Source organism: Corvus hawaiiensis, chromosome 26 (genome assembly GCF_020740725.1).
Source record: "Corvus hawaiiensis isolate bCorHaw1 chromosome 26, bCorHaw1.pri.cur, whole genome shotgun sequence".
NCBI lineage: Eukaryota > Metazoa > Chordata > Aves > Passeriformes > Corvidae > Corvus > Corvus hawaiiensis.
This window is the reverse complement of record NC_063238.1, coordinates 35485580-35503093: the sequence shown is the minus strand read 5'-3', so window position 1 is coordinate 35503093 and position 17514 is coordinate 35485580. Positions and strand designations below refer to the sequence as shown.

The 17514-nt window shown below is 43.6% G+C and overlaps 1 long non-coding RNA gene across 1 annotated transcript in view; it reads right to left on the bottom strand.

Annotated features, from left to right (window-relative positions):
* LOC125317388 overlaps positions 1-16420 on the bottom strand; it is a 220398-nt gene extending 203978 nt beyond the window's left edge. The window contains exon 1 of the long non-coding RNA XR_007200046.1: positions 16318-16420. This is a non-coding gene — a long non-coding RNA (uncharacterized LOC125317388). The remainder of the gene's footprint in view (positions 1-16317) is intronic.
* Positions 16421-17514: the final 1094 nt, after the last annotated feature.

Sequence of the window (17514 nt, the reverse complement as noted above, 5' to 3'; positions counted from 1 at the left end):
GTAAGCACAGAAGCAGAGGTTTTAAGCAACTGTGTCAAAACCCGAGTCAGATGCCTGTGACATTATGGCAGTAACAGCAGAAAGCACAAGAGTGTATGACATTGCAGTCACAATGAGAGCAGCAGTCAGTGGAGGAGCAGATGTGATTTCAATCGTATCAGTAACAGAGACAGGCAGTGTGGAGGCAGATGGGCCTCTGACTGAGTGAAGGCAGCCAGCTGCAAGATGGAAGATGCTGCTGCAAAGCTGGTGATGCAGATGCTACTGTGATGGGAGTAGGACTGCAGCAAGACCTGCAGCAGCAGCAGATGCTGCGGCTGCCTCAGAGCAGTGGGCAGCCAGCGTTTAAGATGCAGCTGCAGGTGCTCTTTGCTCCTGAATTCCTAGTGGTCACCACTTGCTGAATGGGGACACGTGCTTTTACACAATAATTTCTGCAAATTATTGGGGTGTGGCAATGCATGCACTAAGATGAGACCAGGATTACATTTCTCAGTGATGATCAGCCTCCACCCCATTTCACAACAGCCTTTACAGACCGTAGGGGGTGGAAAAAGACAATAAAGAATTACTCTGAAAAATCCTACCTGTACCCCTTATGCTATTCTGTAACTGAGAGTATTTTATACCCCAGCCATCTCTGTAAAAGTGAACTCTTCTCAGCTGGAGGAGGCAGTTACTGTGGCACTTGCTGAAACCTTCTCCGTAGATTGGATTGCTCCCAGGTTTTCACCAGCTGAACATCTCCGTGCCCAGCCTAGGTCCTCTCTCAGTCTTGTGATAGTCCTCTGCTGAGACCAGGGATAGACTATTTCATCAGATAAGTAGTAGAAATTATGCAAGCCTTTCCCAAAGATGACAAAACATTCTGATAATTTGGGACATATCAAGCAAAAAAAGACAATATTCAAAGCATGAAATCTTGTCATGAAGTAGTTTTTGTTCAGTGTCCTTTCTCAGAAACTATGCATTCAATAAGAGCATCTGGACTTGCACAATGAACACATATTATTCTGGTAGAAGACCAGCCTGAACACTGAAATACAAAGATTTGTGAAGCTGGAGGTAAACATGCTCTCCATGGGTCTTGAGATCTTGGTGAAGGAAGAGTGGATACTAGTCATGGTCCCTTACAAAGATATGCTTTGTTCATTTAAGATGAAGAATCTCAGTTCTCTTTGAAAAAAAGGTGATGTTTTCATTAGGACATCATCCATTAGAACTATTTGAACATTTCTTAAAGTTATTTATAAGTCATTCTAGGCAAACATTCTGTTACAGTGCAGATACTGCAACACGATGTATCAGACAACGAGGCCAGTGGAAAGAAATATATATGGACCAATTCTTGATAGATGTTTCAGAGATGTTTATTTCTCCAGCCGCATGGCCGGAGCTCTGCTGAGGAACTGCTGCAATCACGGGACCCGAGGGTCCTTGCCCGTGCAGGGGAACACAAAACAACCAATGGGGAACGAGGCTGACCAGGGGCAGGGAAACCCCGTGTCTCCCCCCCGGGGCCCCTCTCCCAGGACCACATGGCAGGGGGGGAGGGACCCCGACATTTCACCCATTTATTTTTAACAAAAGAGATTTAAACTTAACATTGAAAACAACTGGATAAACATAACAAGAACAGTTTCAAAATAAAACAAGCCACCCTCCTGAGTCTTTAAATGTCCAAACAGATTCTTTGGAACATCTTAAGGCTGACAGAAGGGAGACAGGACTCTCTGGGCATGTTTTTTTGGGGAAACTGAGGCAGGAGAGAGTTTAATTTCTTCCCTCCCCCTTTTCATTCCCCCTTTGGCATCAGAGAGGAGTTGTAGGGAAAGGGAATTGTATAGGGAAGCCATGGGGTGAAAAACGGATTTGGAATACACTGGGGGTAATAGGATATAGGGTAAAAGGGAAAGGTGGGATTAGGAAAGGGAGACTGTAGGGGGGGCTTATAATGGAGATATTGTCTATCATGACTACAATTTTTAGCATATATACTGCCTTTTACAGAAACACCATGAGGCCCAGTGACCTCTGCTGCTTGTAACCCTTTTCTACCTTGCACTATTTTAACTCTACCACCTCGCCATCTCCCAATGCTTGGGATGTATTTTTCAGGGTTATTCTTTTTAATAGCAGTTCTATGAACGAATATGTCTTCTTGGTTGTCACATCTTGTTATAAAACCATAATTTTGTTTAACATTATACCATTTTACTATTCCTAAAACCTTAGCTATGGTGATTTTTTCCTTTTTCCAAGTGGCTGCTGTTTTCTGTCTTGCTGCATTTTTGCTTTCTCTTTTGCTTTCGCTCACTCCCGTGTTGGAATTGCCAGGGCTGCTGGGGCCGCCAGGGCTGCTCGTGCCTGCGCGCTCTTCCTGGGGTCACATTCGGGGCCGCGTGGGCCGGGCTGGGCAGCGCCGCTCAGCTCTCTGCGCTCCACCGCTTCTGCCCTCAGCTGTGCTGCCACTGCCTGAGGCTGCACCCACGTCTCGGCCAGGGCCCAAGCAATGACCTCTCCACACCCTGCTCCAGCGTGTGTTTCGGCTAGGTGGGTCTCCGCTCCACCGCCAGCGCCGCCAGCCACCGCCCACGCGCTGCCCCTCTTGGTTGGGCATTCACGGGGCTCGCTCCACCACGCGCTGCGCGGGGCCGGGCGGGCACCGCCGGATCGCCCCACTCCCGCCGCGCCTCGCTCCGTTGCCAACACTGCGGCTCGCGTGGCTCCACCCACACGCGGGAACTGCCTCACTGCTGCTCGCAGAGCGCTCGGTGCACGTGGCCTGGGTCACACGGACTCTGAGGCACGCTTCCCTTTGCCAGGACACAGCTGACATTGCTCAGCAGTCTCGGTAATTAAATAATATTCACGAAGATATTCTTCCATCGGCATATATTTTGACTCAAAAATTAACTGTGTCCAAACGGTCTTCCAAAAGTCTTTGGTAAGAATCAAATCCCAAGAAACATAGAAAAAGTTCTTAAATAGCCATGCCAGGAAGTGTTTCAGTTCCTTTTGAGCTTGAATTAAGCTAAAATTTACAAATCATTGTTCAAGAATCTTTTCAAGTTTAAGATAAATGTCCATATGCAGCTTGGAGAGCCAAGAGTCTTTCCACGGTTCCTCCATAATTTATATATGGAATAGCAAAACAAAAACAAGAAGAGGAATCCAGAGTTTACTCACAAATCAGTCCCTGTCCTTAGGGATCGGGGATCGTTCTGCTCACATTAACCACCATTTTTACAGTGGGGATACTGCAACACACGTATCAGACAACGAGGCCCATGGAAAAGAACTATATATGGACCGGTTCTTGATAGATGTTTCAGAGATGTTTATTTCTCCAGCCGCATGGCCGGAGCTCTGCCGAGGAACTGCTCAATCACGGAACTCGAGGGTCCTTGCCTGCGCAGGGGAACACAAACCAACCAATGGGGAACGAGGCTGACCAGGAGCAGGGAAACCCCGTCTCTCTCCCCTCAGGGCCCCTCTCCCAGGACCCCACGGCAGGGGGGAGGGCCCCAACAACATTCCCAAACTGAGTGTGCAGATGATGAAGACTGAATCTTAGCCCTTGAGAAGTAACTTGATTCCCCTTAGTTACACTGTGATAATTGATATGACAAGCTCCAAATTTCTTCCTTTCCCTCTTTCTTTTCCCCCTTCATTTCTAACTGTAATTTCTATTCAAATGAAATCTTAAATATTCTGCCCTGACCTTTGCTGGAAGGAATTTAATTACCTATGGAGTTTACATAAATTATATGGCCTGTTTGTTTAAGATTAATACTACACAGAGATCAATAGAGCCATGGAACATCAGTATAAAATGGCTTCTTGCAAATGCCACCAAAGGTCACAAAATTCTTTCCAGTAAAAGGGGATGAGAGACATGGTGTGGCACATTCCTGTCGTCAGTCCAGTGTATGTCACTGCTGCTGCCTCTGCAGCCACTCAGGGATGATTTATCAGCTGTTAGAGGACATTTGGTACAAACACACTATAAGAACCAGCTGAGGAAAAATTAATTGGATGCAGTGATGACTACAATTCATCATTCTCAAAAAAATGGCTCAAAAAGTGAGAGAAGGATGATACATTGACCATAGCTCAGATAAACTGCTTAACAACCTCTTGCTTCAACAGATGCAATGCCAGTTTCCCTGTGGAAAAGGCAGCTCCTATTTTTGGTTTATGAGATGGAGAGGACACACAGAGTATGCATAGTCAAAAGATTCATTAGAAATTACATGCTTGTAGCTTGGTAGAGCTGATTTCTGTGTGCCCTAGGTATGTTTACCAGCAAATTTGAGTTTATCCTCATATTAGGTTGACAGAATTAATGCAGTAAAAGTGCAACACAGTCAACACTTCCTGGCTGATCAAGGCTAGATGGAATGCCAAGAAAATTTTTCCCCATGTTAAAAAGAAAAGTTAAGATAACAGAGAAGAGAGAAACAGACAGTATCCTACTGATAGAGCAGTGATATGAAATGAGGTATTGGGTTTGAATGGCCAGGTTTTGGTAGTGGGGGCTATGGACACCACTGCTGTAAGAAGCTGCCAGAAACTTCCTCCGTGTCTGTCAGAGCCAATCCCTGGCAGCTCCAAGACAGACATGCTGCTGGTCAAGGCTGGGCCTTGCTGGTCAAGTTAGAAATGATGGAAACACCTCTGTCATAACATACTTAAGAAGAAAAAAAGGTATTGTGCAAATGTAATTGCAGCCAGAGAAGAGTGAGGTGAGATCATGTGAGAGGAACAACTCTGCAGACACCAGGGTCAGTGGAGAAGGAGGGGCAGGAGATGCTCCAGGCACCAGAGCTGAGATTCCCCTGCAGCCCGTGGTGAAGACCATGGTGAGGCAGCTGTACCCCTGCAGCCCATGGAGATCCCCAGGGATGCAGATATCCACCTGCAGCCCATGGAGGCATCCCACAGCAGAGCAGGGGGATGCCTGAGAGGAGGCCGTGACCCCATGGGAGGTCCATGGCAGGGACCTGCAGACAAATGGAGAGAGGACCCCACACTAGAGCAGGTTTCCTGGTAGGAATTGTGACCCTGGGGGGACCCACACAGTAGCAGCCTGTTCCTGCAGGACTGCACCCCTTGGAAGAGTGACCCACATTGCAGCAGTTTGTGGAGGACTGCTGCTTGTGGGATGGACTCGTTGCAGCAGTTTGTGGAGGACTGTCTCCCATGGGAGGAACCCCATGCTGGAGCATGGAAAGGACTCTTCTCCCTAAGCACTGGCAGGAACAACCTGTGATGAACTGACTGTAAACCCCATTCCCATCTCCCTGTACTGCTGGGGGAGAAGGTAGGGGTGGGAAGGAGGGAGGGATAGGGTGAAAGTGGTTTTAAGGTCTTATTTTACTTCTCATTATCGTGCTCTGATTTTGCTAGTCATAAATTCAATTAATATCCCCAATTCAAGTCTGTTTTGCCTGTGATGGTATTTAGTGAGTGATCTCTCCTGGTCCTTGTCTTAACCCCTGAACTCTTAGTTATATTTTCTCTCCCCTGTTGCAGAGGGGAGTGATAGAGAGGTTTTGTTGGGTGCCTGGCATCCAGACAGGGTTAACCCACTACAGCCTCCAAAGACTGTACTACACCTGAGTCAAACCATAGAGTTCAACCTCAGTTTTCCACTGAGAAACCTCTGATTTTGACAAAAAAATGGCCATATTCAGGCCCTCACCAGAGCTCAGCACCAGATGCTAAAGCTTTTGCTAATGTTGCTAATGTGAGGAGAGATTTTCACAAATGTTCACAAACTAGCAGCTCCCACTGTGACAGATTTTGAAAAAGACCGGTAATCAGTGTACACAGTTCTTAGGACTTCTAACCAGTTAGCTCTGTGCCAAAATAGGAACTGAGCTTTTATGAAAATCAGCTCATCACTGTGGTAATTAGCAATAATCTGAAAGAGGCAGGCAGAAAGATTTTAACTTGACTTTGAGAGCTGCAGGCTGTAGTTCCTGTCTCTGAAAGAGGGGAAAAAGCAGAGTGGTACCCTCGTTTGTAGAATGTGATGGAATTCTCTGGTGACAACCATATTTTGGGTCCTGGTGTGAATGTCTTTCTCAGCTCTACTTGGGACAAACTTCTACTGGGAAGTGAGACTTACCAGTTTTATCCCCAGGGTATGAAGTTTTGGGGCTATAATAAACATAGATTTTAAAGCAACTGGAAAAGTTGGTTTTATTGCATTTCTTCATGATAGAGCACAAAAGCACTTGACCAAGGACTTCTGTTCTACAAAGCAGTACTGCACACAATTTCATACATAGGAAGATGACTTGAAGCTATACAGTCTGGAGCTTCATTCAGAGTATGGTTGGATTCAGGCCCTTGGTTTGATCCACTATGGAGAAGAGGCTCAGAAGATGAATTGAAGTGGGATAAAACTTGGATGTTTAAAAGGCCCCAAAAGCCAAGCAGAGTTTTGATGTGGAATTATGCTCTGAACAACATTAGCAGTATTAGCAATTTTTAATTACTATGTGAGCGTCTTTCGGCAAGCCCATAGTCAGAACACCATGCTGAGGGTGCATTCAAACAGAAATGATACATTCAGGGTAATAAAACTCCCATTGTTTCTATGTACTATAATAAAGCCTGTAAACCACAGATGTGATCAAGACCATATTTTGCAGAGCAGTGCACATACAAGCAGGATGAGACAGGATTTCCTCTGCTCACAGACCACAAGAGAGGGAGGGAGAAGGTGAAGATGAGGGAAAGGGACTTCTCCCCATGCCCAGCTTGGCAGTAGCAGAGCCCAACTCTGCCTTCTTGCTCACAGCCCTGCAGAGTGGGAAGTACTTCCCACAAGTACCAACTGCAGCTCAGATGGATGTTTTACGTTCCAGTTATAAAAGGAGGCCTTAATGGGCAGCCCTCTTTGCTGGCTTGGAGCCTAGAGGTGTCAGAAGAGGTCTGTCCACTTACACGAGCAGATGTGCACACTTACAGTGTGTTTGGGATTGTACCAACCAGGATAGGCTGCACCTGGTCCCTTGTACAGGGACAACAGGAAATGATCTACCAATGTCTGTCAAGCAACAGGGGACACTGATTTCTGGTGTAAAACTGCAGTTCATATAATTAACTAATGAGAACATCTTTGAGTTTTTCACCTATTTCCCATTTGGCATTGTTGATAGTGTAGGTTAAGCTGAACATGAAACCTTCCATGTACCTTCTGTGCCACTGCCAAACTTTTACTGGTATTACCAGCCCTGAGGTGGGCTGCTAACACTTGGGCTTCACAACAGATCTGTGTGAATTTCTACCTTTTTGTTATCAACTGACAAGTGACAATTGTACTAATACCAGCCCATTTGGACACAGACAGAGGCGAAATCTCCCAGAAGCCTGGAGATAAGTGCCATTTGGTGAGTGGACTTGTGTTAGAGCATCCCACTCACTTGCCAGGAGGCATGTCCATACCTTCAGTCTCATCTCTGAAGGCCTCATGGCCAACACTGAATTTTGAGCAAGTCTTTGGCTGGTTTTGTGCTTTAAGGGAGAGGATGGGGGTATAGGATAAGAAACATCATCCTTGGTGTAACAGCAGAGCATTGTAGCTCAGCAGCTCAGCCCTGAGCTTCTGCACTTCTTTCTTTTTTTTTTTTTCTTTTTTTTTTTTTTTTCTTCCTAGGACAAGACCATGATGGGGAACAAAAGGTCTTATCAAGAGATTGCAGTGGTAGCAACACAGGACTTTAATTCAGGAGGGTGTATCTACATCCCTTTTATTCCCTTAGGGACTATGCTACTGTGAAAGACCCAGAAAAGGTCCACACAACTATGTCAAACACTGCTTCCAGTACAACTTTAAATTAAAAGTTTGAGTATACAATTACATGATGACCTATAAGAGAGGGGTAAGAGGGGGTTACTGGTTCATTTCTCTTATGGGTCAGGATACCACCACCAGAGATATTAAAGCAGTTTATAGGATGTATGATTCATTCTACAGAGGAAGGAACACACTTGAAAATCAAACTAAAATGATGATGCAAACAGCGTTACAACAAGTTTTTATCTGTGCATGTGACATCAGTGCAAATCTATGCAAAAAAAAATCAACATCTCAGCTTGGCCCCTTTAGGCATTTCTAAATATTCTCGATTAATACCCAATAATTGAAAATCTTAAATACTTGAAAATGTATTAAAGACATTATCATTTTTAGCATAGTAAAAATTAAAACCAGCTTTGAACATAAAGCATATTTTACCACATCTATCCTTAGCTATGATTACAAATTCTCCTCATTCCTTCACCAATAATTTCAAGTATTAGCCTGAGGCAAAACCTTTTTGGCATTCTCCTTATATTACCCATCACAGGATATGTCAATTTTAGTACCTAGGTCCTTTCATGTGCCTTTCCTTGAGGTGAAATCCTTAGCTATGAAGGGGCTGTGGCACTTCACCCTGTTTTCCAATGATCTTCATGCGATTCCAGCCTGTAACCAAGCAGAGCAAATGTTTACGCACAGAGCCGAAACAAATCAGCCCTGATGCCACCACTGAGAACTGAGTGACCTTTGGCAGAGGAATCCGGCTTCCAAGGTTCAGCAGGCAATGAGGATTAATTTTATGGTCTGGACAGAGTCCTGAATTCCAAGCATAGAAATTGGATGTTTGTAATAAGCTATTTACAGTTGCAGTTCTATTATTTTTATTGGTCCTCAAGGACCCACAAACAATGCTGCACATTTTGGTCACCGTCTCCTAACTCATTGTGTATTCACTGTCTCCATAAATAGATATTGCTTGTTGGACAGCATCCTCCATATCTCTCTCTCTCAAAGCAAGGAGCCATTGGGCTAAGAATTGCAAAGGCTGAGAGTGAAAGAAGATAAGTAGTAGAAATTTTTTCTCAGCTCCCACATGGAGTGGCTATAACTCTGTCACCAGAGGAAAATTTGGGAACTATAGGAACAACCACAGCATTTTTAGTAACACATATTTTCAGAACGTCCAAAAGAGGAAAATTCTGTCAGAGTTTAGAGGATAAAACACCGTGATGAAATCTTTTCATAGTGTTGCTATCAAAGCCTTTCCTCTCTTCTCCCTGGTACCTGAATACCACAGACAGGATATTCAGCACATTTTATCTTTGCTTGCAGTTTCCATCTAATGTATGAAGCCCAGGCAAAGCTGTATGGACAACTCGTTCTAGATAGATATAAAAGGTATGTTGGTGTATGAAGTAAGAGTAATTTTTCCTGTACACCCAGCCTAAAAGCTGCAGAGTGAGGGCCTGCAGAGGCACAGTTCTGGAGTCTTGGCTGAAGTTGACATAATAAACCTGAACTCTGCCAGGCACCGTTCTAGGATCATTCAGCTTTTCTTCCTCCATGAATCTGTAGAATCTTCCAAATGCTCAGTACAGGCAGTACAGATTTATCAAGCATGAGGTTGGGAAGCTTCATATACAAGGAGTGTCTTGGGTCCACTGCAGTTTGAGCAGCAAATATGGTCCATATACTGCTCTTTGAAACTCTTTTCATGAACTGGTCTCACAAAGTGACTGATAGATGTATTTTACTGTAATAATGTTAACTAAACGTTAAAGCAAAAATGGACAAGGACTGCAGCAAAAACCAGCAGAGAAATCACACATTAAATTAGAAAGGGAATTTTTTTTTAATTTTTTTTTTCCCCCCCCCCACAATTTCCTATTAAATCACCAGGGACACTAAGCAAGAACTGGGACGGGTGGAGGAGTTGCTGTATACTCCGGTCCAAACTTGTGTCATCATTAAACTGATATTATCAGTATAATATCTTCTTGGAAAAATACAGGAGTGAAGGGAAAGAAACAGCATGGGAAGGGAAGAGTCCAGACCCTCAGTCAGTAGTGTTCAGAGGAGAAGACATAGAATCCCACAGTCAGTTATTAACCAAGATCAATATTTATGGAACAGAGAATCATTTTAAGTGTACATTATTCATGTAGAGACTTGTAATGAGCACTTCATGCTTGAATAGAGAATGTATATACTGGGATAATTTTAATAAGAAAGCTCATAGGAAACAGGATATATCTCCTCGGAAATGGTCTGTGTGTCTGTCTCTCACTCTTGCTCCCATTGAATCAGTCAATATTTTCCACCATTACAATTCATAATCAGAAATATCCTTCAGCTGGAAGTTGGTAAGAATGGAATGAGATGTTTTAGACTTTGGTTTTGAAGCTCATATTTATGCAAACTGAATCCAGATTGTGGATTTTTCTTGAAAAATGGTAATGTAACCTAAATTATGTGAGGAACTCCAGCTATCCATTCCACATACCCAAACAGACAGAGGCCACTGCTGGGAGCATTCTCATTGCTCAGTTTGATGAAGTTGATTCCTTCATGAATCCTTCCTCCACTTGCTTCGTGAATCCTTCCTCCTCCCGGAGTGTGTATCAAGGATAAGGATGTGATAAACACTCTTAAACTAGGAAATGACAGCTTTGCTGTGACAACTGCTGAAGACACAAGTGGCTGGGTTATATGACTGCAACATATGAGCCCTTGCATTTGGGATTTGGCTTGTATTCCACACATTCATACAGCATCAGTCATTCACTGAGAGCCTGCTCTTTATGCTGTTGCTCTCACACACACAGAAGAGTATCACAGTATGCTGAGTCAGGCTTTAAAGGAATTTAGGCATATAAAGATGCTGAATGGCTTCTAATAGGATTTCCAAATATGCCTAAGCACACAACTTCTGAAAGGCACCTCTGAAAACCCCATAAAGCAACTATGTGCCCCTTAAAAGTGCTTGAAAACCTTATAATTGAAAGCAAGTAAATTTCTTGCACTCTTTACCTGTGATTTTCAACAGGGGCTGAAGAGCTTTAAGTGTTCTGGACTCTTTAGTTTTGTGTCCTTTGAAAATCCCAGCCTAAGACCTTATCCATTGCCAACAACATCAAAGAGAGGAAGCTCAGCAAAGTGATTTAGAAGTTTAGAAGTACTCTAAATCAATCCAAAACATGTCACATGCTGGGTGACGTCTGCTATTGATCAAAGGGACAGGACAAGTCAAGTCAAGGAAACATGATTGGGAAAATAATAAAACGGGCCCAGTGAATGTTTCAAGGTTTTTCTTAGCTTGAACGATGCCACTAAAGTGCACTGCTGGCCAAGAGGTGATCATCTGTGGGATAGTCCCTGGACAAAGAGGAGACATGGTACATTAGAGAGACAGTAAAAATGAATTTCCCTCCTCATGACCTTTTTTTCAATCTACAGTTTATTTATGTTCTTAACATTAAGACTACACACAACTAATTCCTTTCTGACAGATGATACATTGCTTACATAGCACAGTAGATTGGTACTGTGTAAGGACCTGGCAAAGAAGTTGGTGTTTCTGTGAAAAAGCTGTGGGAGATACTGTCAGCTCGCAGACCTGCTTATGAGATTAGGTAGCCTGGAAAGTGCAGAGAAGTTGGGAGATTTGCTTCCAGGACAGGGCTCTTCTCAAAAAGAACCATCTATAGGGATATCTGTCTTACCTAGAGGAAGCTTTTTCCCTGGTGCTACTGAAGACACCGTCTGTCTCGAAGGTCAACTATTGTTTTATGCATGCTGGGTAGAGTTGTGTTGCTTTTTCTTTTTCTGTCAGAACTGAAAATCTGGTTGAGAAACATCTTACTGGCACAATTTGTGAAGGCCACCCACACATCCCTGTAACTTAAACCTCTGTACTTAACATAGGGGTAACGTGTCTCCCCAGGGAAGAGGAGGGAAGGATTATGTTGCAGAGTTACAGACATCTGCAGAGAAGGACGCATATGAAGCGTGTATGTTTTACAGAAGGAGCTCAGGAGAGGGGAAGAGAAAAGCTCTTTTTTGCCTGGAAGGATGGATGTTCATGCTCCAGGGTCAGATGAGGAAGGGGATGATGCGAGTTCGTGACTGAGAAAGGTGAGATGAATAAGGGCCGAAAGTCTCTTGGTATGATGTGACTGCAGGCTGTGCTGGAGATTCCTCCCCTCATAAAGGGCTGTGGGCTGAACAACATTATCCTGCACTGCAAGTGAGGCCAAACCAACAGCCCCCCTGCCTCAAGTCAATGTCTTCTCCTTGGATGCAGATTGTAGCCAAACTGATCAGTTTGCACAATTGCTTCCTTTTTTTTTTTTTTTCTTTTTTTTAATAACATGAAGCAGTTAATGAATTTAAAAATAACAACCTTAAAGCTGATCCAAGCTACTCCACTGCAGCTGTAAGAAAAACTACACTGGTCCAGCTGGCCTACTGCAGAATAACTCAAGACAGCTGGAGACATGGTTAAAGGAACCTAGTCCTCCACAGCTGGGATGCCTAATGAAAAAGTATCGTGTGACGATCTCAGAGAATTGCTACTACAGAGGAAAGAAACCCTGGAGACAAGGGAAAGATAGTCTTAGAGAGGTGTAAAATTCTCACAGTCAGCCAGAGAAAGTAGTTGTATATGCAGGAGAGCCAGCTCAGCCTGGCTTGCTATGGATTTGTGCCTGTGGTGGATTCGTGGCTGTCTGATCTGAAACAGATGCCAAGCGACGCTTTTATCAAAGTCAGGGAATTAAAAATCTTTCTCTCCCAGAAGGATTCTCTTCTGAGTCTTTCCCCCAGTGAATGGATTAATAGTCTCCATCTCTCTCCTACCTGCCTGTCTGAGACTTGCAGGAATTTGCTACTGCTTTGTGTGACTGAAATGAAAAGAGCCAGTGGGTTAAAAATGCATCAGATTGAGGAAGAATACACACAAAGACAGAACGTGATCCACTTCTTTAGGAAAACATGCTGAAAATGTAGCTGAAGTGGAACATGCCATCTCCACAATGTATAATGTCTTCAGCCCCTGAATTTTCTTCCTGGTCTGGAAGGTTTTTTTGTTATATAAGGAGTGGAAGGACAGATCTATGCATTAAGGGCACTGAGGGCTTACAGCTGTCAAAAACAAACCCGTTATTTTCAGCTACTCTAAAGAGCTCTGGATAAGTGCAATCCTGCAATTACTTAGGGCCTGCCTGCCCTAAGTAATAGGAGTTTCACTGGCTTGCATCAGCCAGCCTCTGGCTCTTCTTATGCTAACCAGGCCAGCATTATTGTATTACATTTAATGGATCTCCTTATGTCATTCCATCCTTGCTTCCTTTTTCTGATCCATGTGCTTTCCCTCCCTCCCATCACCTCTTCCTCATCTCAGCTGGAGTATGCATACGTGTTCCTCTCCCCCTGTACCAGACACCACTGCAGTGCAGTGCTTATGATTACAAATCATCTCATTAAAGCCAGACAGCCACTCAGCTGGATGCAAATTACTGACCTCCTCCATTTATGAATGTCAGATTTTTCAGGGTGGGAAGGGAGGGAGGAGCAGGGTGGAAAGTGCTCCATTAAATGGTATCCATCAACCCTATCACATTTATAAGCTAATAAAAAGGCTAAAATGAAGTTCATTGGGACTGGCTGGATCTAGTAGTACCAGCTGGTTCTATGAAATATTAGTAGAAACTAGACATGTCTCTGTGTTGGAGTCAGTTAGGTGCAAGGATGATACTCTTATTGATAAGTTACTGCCCTGTCCATTCTTCTGAGTGACATCTTCAATTTTCCTTCTGGTAGTGTTAATCCTCCTCTGTATGTGACATGACAAGTCTAAAACACAGGAGATTCTACTACTGAAGAATAAAGACACATATTTTACAGGGGATCAAAAAGCCTCAGCTTGTGGGTCACACCTACCATTTTGACCTTGTCCCAGCATCTGTGAACTTTGCTGCCTTTGTGAAATTCAAAGGCAGAGCTTTGGCTTTAACTGGTGGAGGGAGACATGTCAGGGAAGGTGTGGAATCTGAACCCTGAGAAAAAAAATGCAAACTGTAATGAAGAGTTCAGACAATGCAAATGCTGCTTAGCAGCATGGCAGAAGAGCTTGATTCAGGCAGTCTGGATGATGAAGGTTTTCCCATTTTGGTGGCTTCTCAGTTCAGTAGGTTCCTGAAATTACTTTGAATTAGGAATAAATGTGTGCTAAAAAAATCTGCTGTTTGCTGGGATACCAAGGTACCCTGGACATTCATATATCAAGGCAATTAGCTCAGCAGATCCAGACAGATAGGAAACCAACAGAAAAGCCAAATAATAAACAGGCCTGCACTAATCTCAAAGATCTACAGATGGTCCTTTCAGGTTGCATGAGCACTACAGCATTAGAGGGAAGGAAAGTGTACCAAATGACGTCTGTCCTAGGGCTGAGCAGATCATCTCCCTCCACGTTAATATCAATTAAGCACTTCTCACCAACACTGAGAAACATTCTCATCTAGCCTGGGCCAACCAGTCAGGGTGCTGGGGGTCTCTGCAATTACTGGGAAGTACAAACTGTAAAAGAGAACGAAAACAACTAAAGGAGGAGATCTCTTTGAGATGCCGCAAACAAAGAGTTTCAGAAAGACAGAAATATACACCATGAAATTTTTGTTCTTCTACGAATGTCTCCTCCCAAGATAATGGCCAGTCACAAGCTTTTAGAGACAAGAATAAATGCACTAGAACATATCCCTTGGCAGAGCCAGGCAGATGCAATGATAAATTAGCTGGCGGGTGGAAGACTACCTACTGTGCAGAGAACAGGTTGTCAAACAGATTCATTTATGGCTGTGAGAGTGATCAGTTGGGTTCTGAGCGGTTAGTGGAAATAATTATATCACATATAAACAGCATGTTTCTTACAAAGAACAGATATGCCATTGACTAGGTAGCAGAAGCACAACTTGTCATTGAGCAAACATACACGCAATAAATTTGAAGCTTAAAATCAAATCCTTTAGATTTCCCCAAAAGAAATCGGTTCAGAGGAGAGCTCAAGCATAAGCAATGTCAGTCAAAAAGGTAGCAGTTGCAATGAAAGGCTGGCAAGTGGTTTCTAGCAATATATTTGTTTGTTTCACCCAGAGGGGACAAGAGCCAAATGAGTCTTCAAAAAACAGTAGCTATTGCACACACAGACATCCATTCGCCGAGTGTCATGCTGCATAACTGCTTACAGCCAAAAAATATCCATTACTACAGTGAACAGATGTGAGCAAGAATAACAGGAAAGGAGAGCTGCTAAGAGAAGTTCTGCAGTGATACTCAGAATAATTCAAAGTACAGTAACACAGGCAGGGAATCTCTCCAGGCAACAGTAAACTAGCCGTATCCTGACAAAGCATTTATATTATTCCCACTTTTTTTGACAACTGCTGGCATTTAAAACCATCTTTCAGGAGCAGATTGATGGAGTTGGTACCCCTGCAAAGATGAACAGAGGCGGAGAAGGAGATAAACATCCCTTGAGCTGTAGAAGGGTAGACAGCAGATAACATGGCAATCTGCACTGCCTTATGGTTCTGTCCTGGCTTGGTGTGCTGGCCTCAAGGCAAACAGTCAGTTTGAGAAGGAGCAAAAAATGGATAGGGAAGCATAGAACTGGTAGATCATAAACATTTTGGTGTTTGGCAGTGATGGAACACCTGACTTTTTGGAGAAGATAGAGGATCTATTTGTCTAGGTTAGGCACAGGAATCCCACAACCCTTTTTGGTCCTCAAAATCTCTCATCTAAGAAAAAGATGGTTATTAAGTACTTTGAAAATTAGATGTGCAAAAAAGATTTATGTGAAGAACGGCTGGTTTGAGGCAGCCTGTAGAAGAGGTTGAAGAGTTTTACTCCTCTTCTGACTTAGCAAGCTAATTTTCACAACAGAAAATTACGGTTAAAATGTAATGCCAATAATCATATGAATAAGCCTGTAGTGTAGCAAGTGTTCACTCTCTGCTTTATTTTTTCTCCAAGGACAGCCAAAGAAGTCAGACTCTACCTAAGCTACTAGCTGGCCCCATCAGCAGAGTATGTGTGCTACATCCAGTGACTGTGTCAAGGAAAATCTATTAAACTGACAGTAACAAATACCCAACTCTCCCCCTTCCAAGGAGACTATAGTCAGCCTTGCTGGTGTTCTCTTTTGTCCCAGGAATTCTTGAATCCTATGCTACAGCTGCACAGCTTCAGTGAGAGCTCTGGAGGATAGCCCAAATCCAGCTTGGTAATTGGGGATAATTAACAGCATTTCCCCAGTCAGAGGAGGGACTTTGAACCTGGACCACTGACATCCTGCCTTAGTGTTTCAGCCACTGACTACTGTGCAAAGCGTGGCTGAGGAAAAAAGGTTGTGGAGTGACAATAAGAAATTAGCCACCATTTCAGAGGAAACAAGCAGGACTTGTTAGGGTCTCAAAAAAATGAATGCAAGCATTTACCTTTGGGGTAGTGTCCCAGCTTTGGATTGGGAGTGAGGACCCTGGAGATATGCATCTTGCCTCTGCCCACCCAGGCCCTGCAGTTCTCTCTCTCCTGGTTATCTCTCAGCTACACACTGTAGTTCCCTGCTTAGGCTACAACCTGCTTTGAATCCCACTCTAAGCACATAATCTCCCTGTGAGCTGTGTACTGAGCTGCAGTGATTGCCTTATGGTACAACACTGAGCACACAAGGTGGTCACTGGACCTTACCAGGCTACTGAAAGTGGTCTCTGATGACAAAGCAAATTGAGCTATGTCCCACACAGGTCAAGAGCTTGAACCACTGGTCTCCACATGTGCATACAGATGCATATTTTTATGAGACAAAACTTTTCTGTTTTAACTCTTCTTCAACAAATGCCTCTAGGTAAAAGGGAGCATTCCCACCAAATGCTGACCTAATAAAAGATGTGGTCCCTGACTGAATAATTTTGCAGAAAGAAGAAACTCATAAAATCACATAGTGCTCACTTTGGCCCAAATTTTTTCATGCTGTATCAGTCATTTACTATTCATTACCAGGGCAATTCTCCCACTGAAGTCAGTGAACTAGAAAAGAACATGCTCTCCATGAGCATCTAGAATACATTTAACCAAGAACAGACAAAGTAAAAGAGGGGGGAATCTACATATTTTCCAAATGGTTTGAATGAACATACACCTGAAAAGGCTGGGATAGATGCATTTATGTGGATACTGACCCACCAGGCTTATCCAGACTATATCGGTTGCCAGAATTTTGAGCCAGCAGAGGAGAAATGCATTGATCTGAAGAGTGGCTGCAGCCAGTGTATCATGCTGAATATCTACACATGGAATCATAGTCTAATTTGGGTCTGAGCCCAGCTCCAGGATGCTTTTCAGGTGCATTTCATCCAAGAAGGGCTTGTACAAATATACACCTGGGAGGGTACTCTATTTTTGTCTCTGCCTTTGCTTAGCTGTACAGAATGTGCTTGGCTGATGCAAAACCTGCTGAAAACTCTGCCCAGAGTAAAGTAATGTTCCTGCAGCAGACTTTTCCCCTCCTCCCTTTACTTTCCCTATCCTCTCCATTTTCATTTGGATTATACCCATCCCCCCTCTTTCTCCTCAATGAGGTAATGTTTATCTGAATTTGTTTGTATTTTAGTATCAGATGATGACCCTCACTC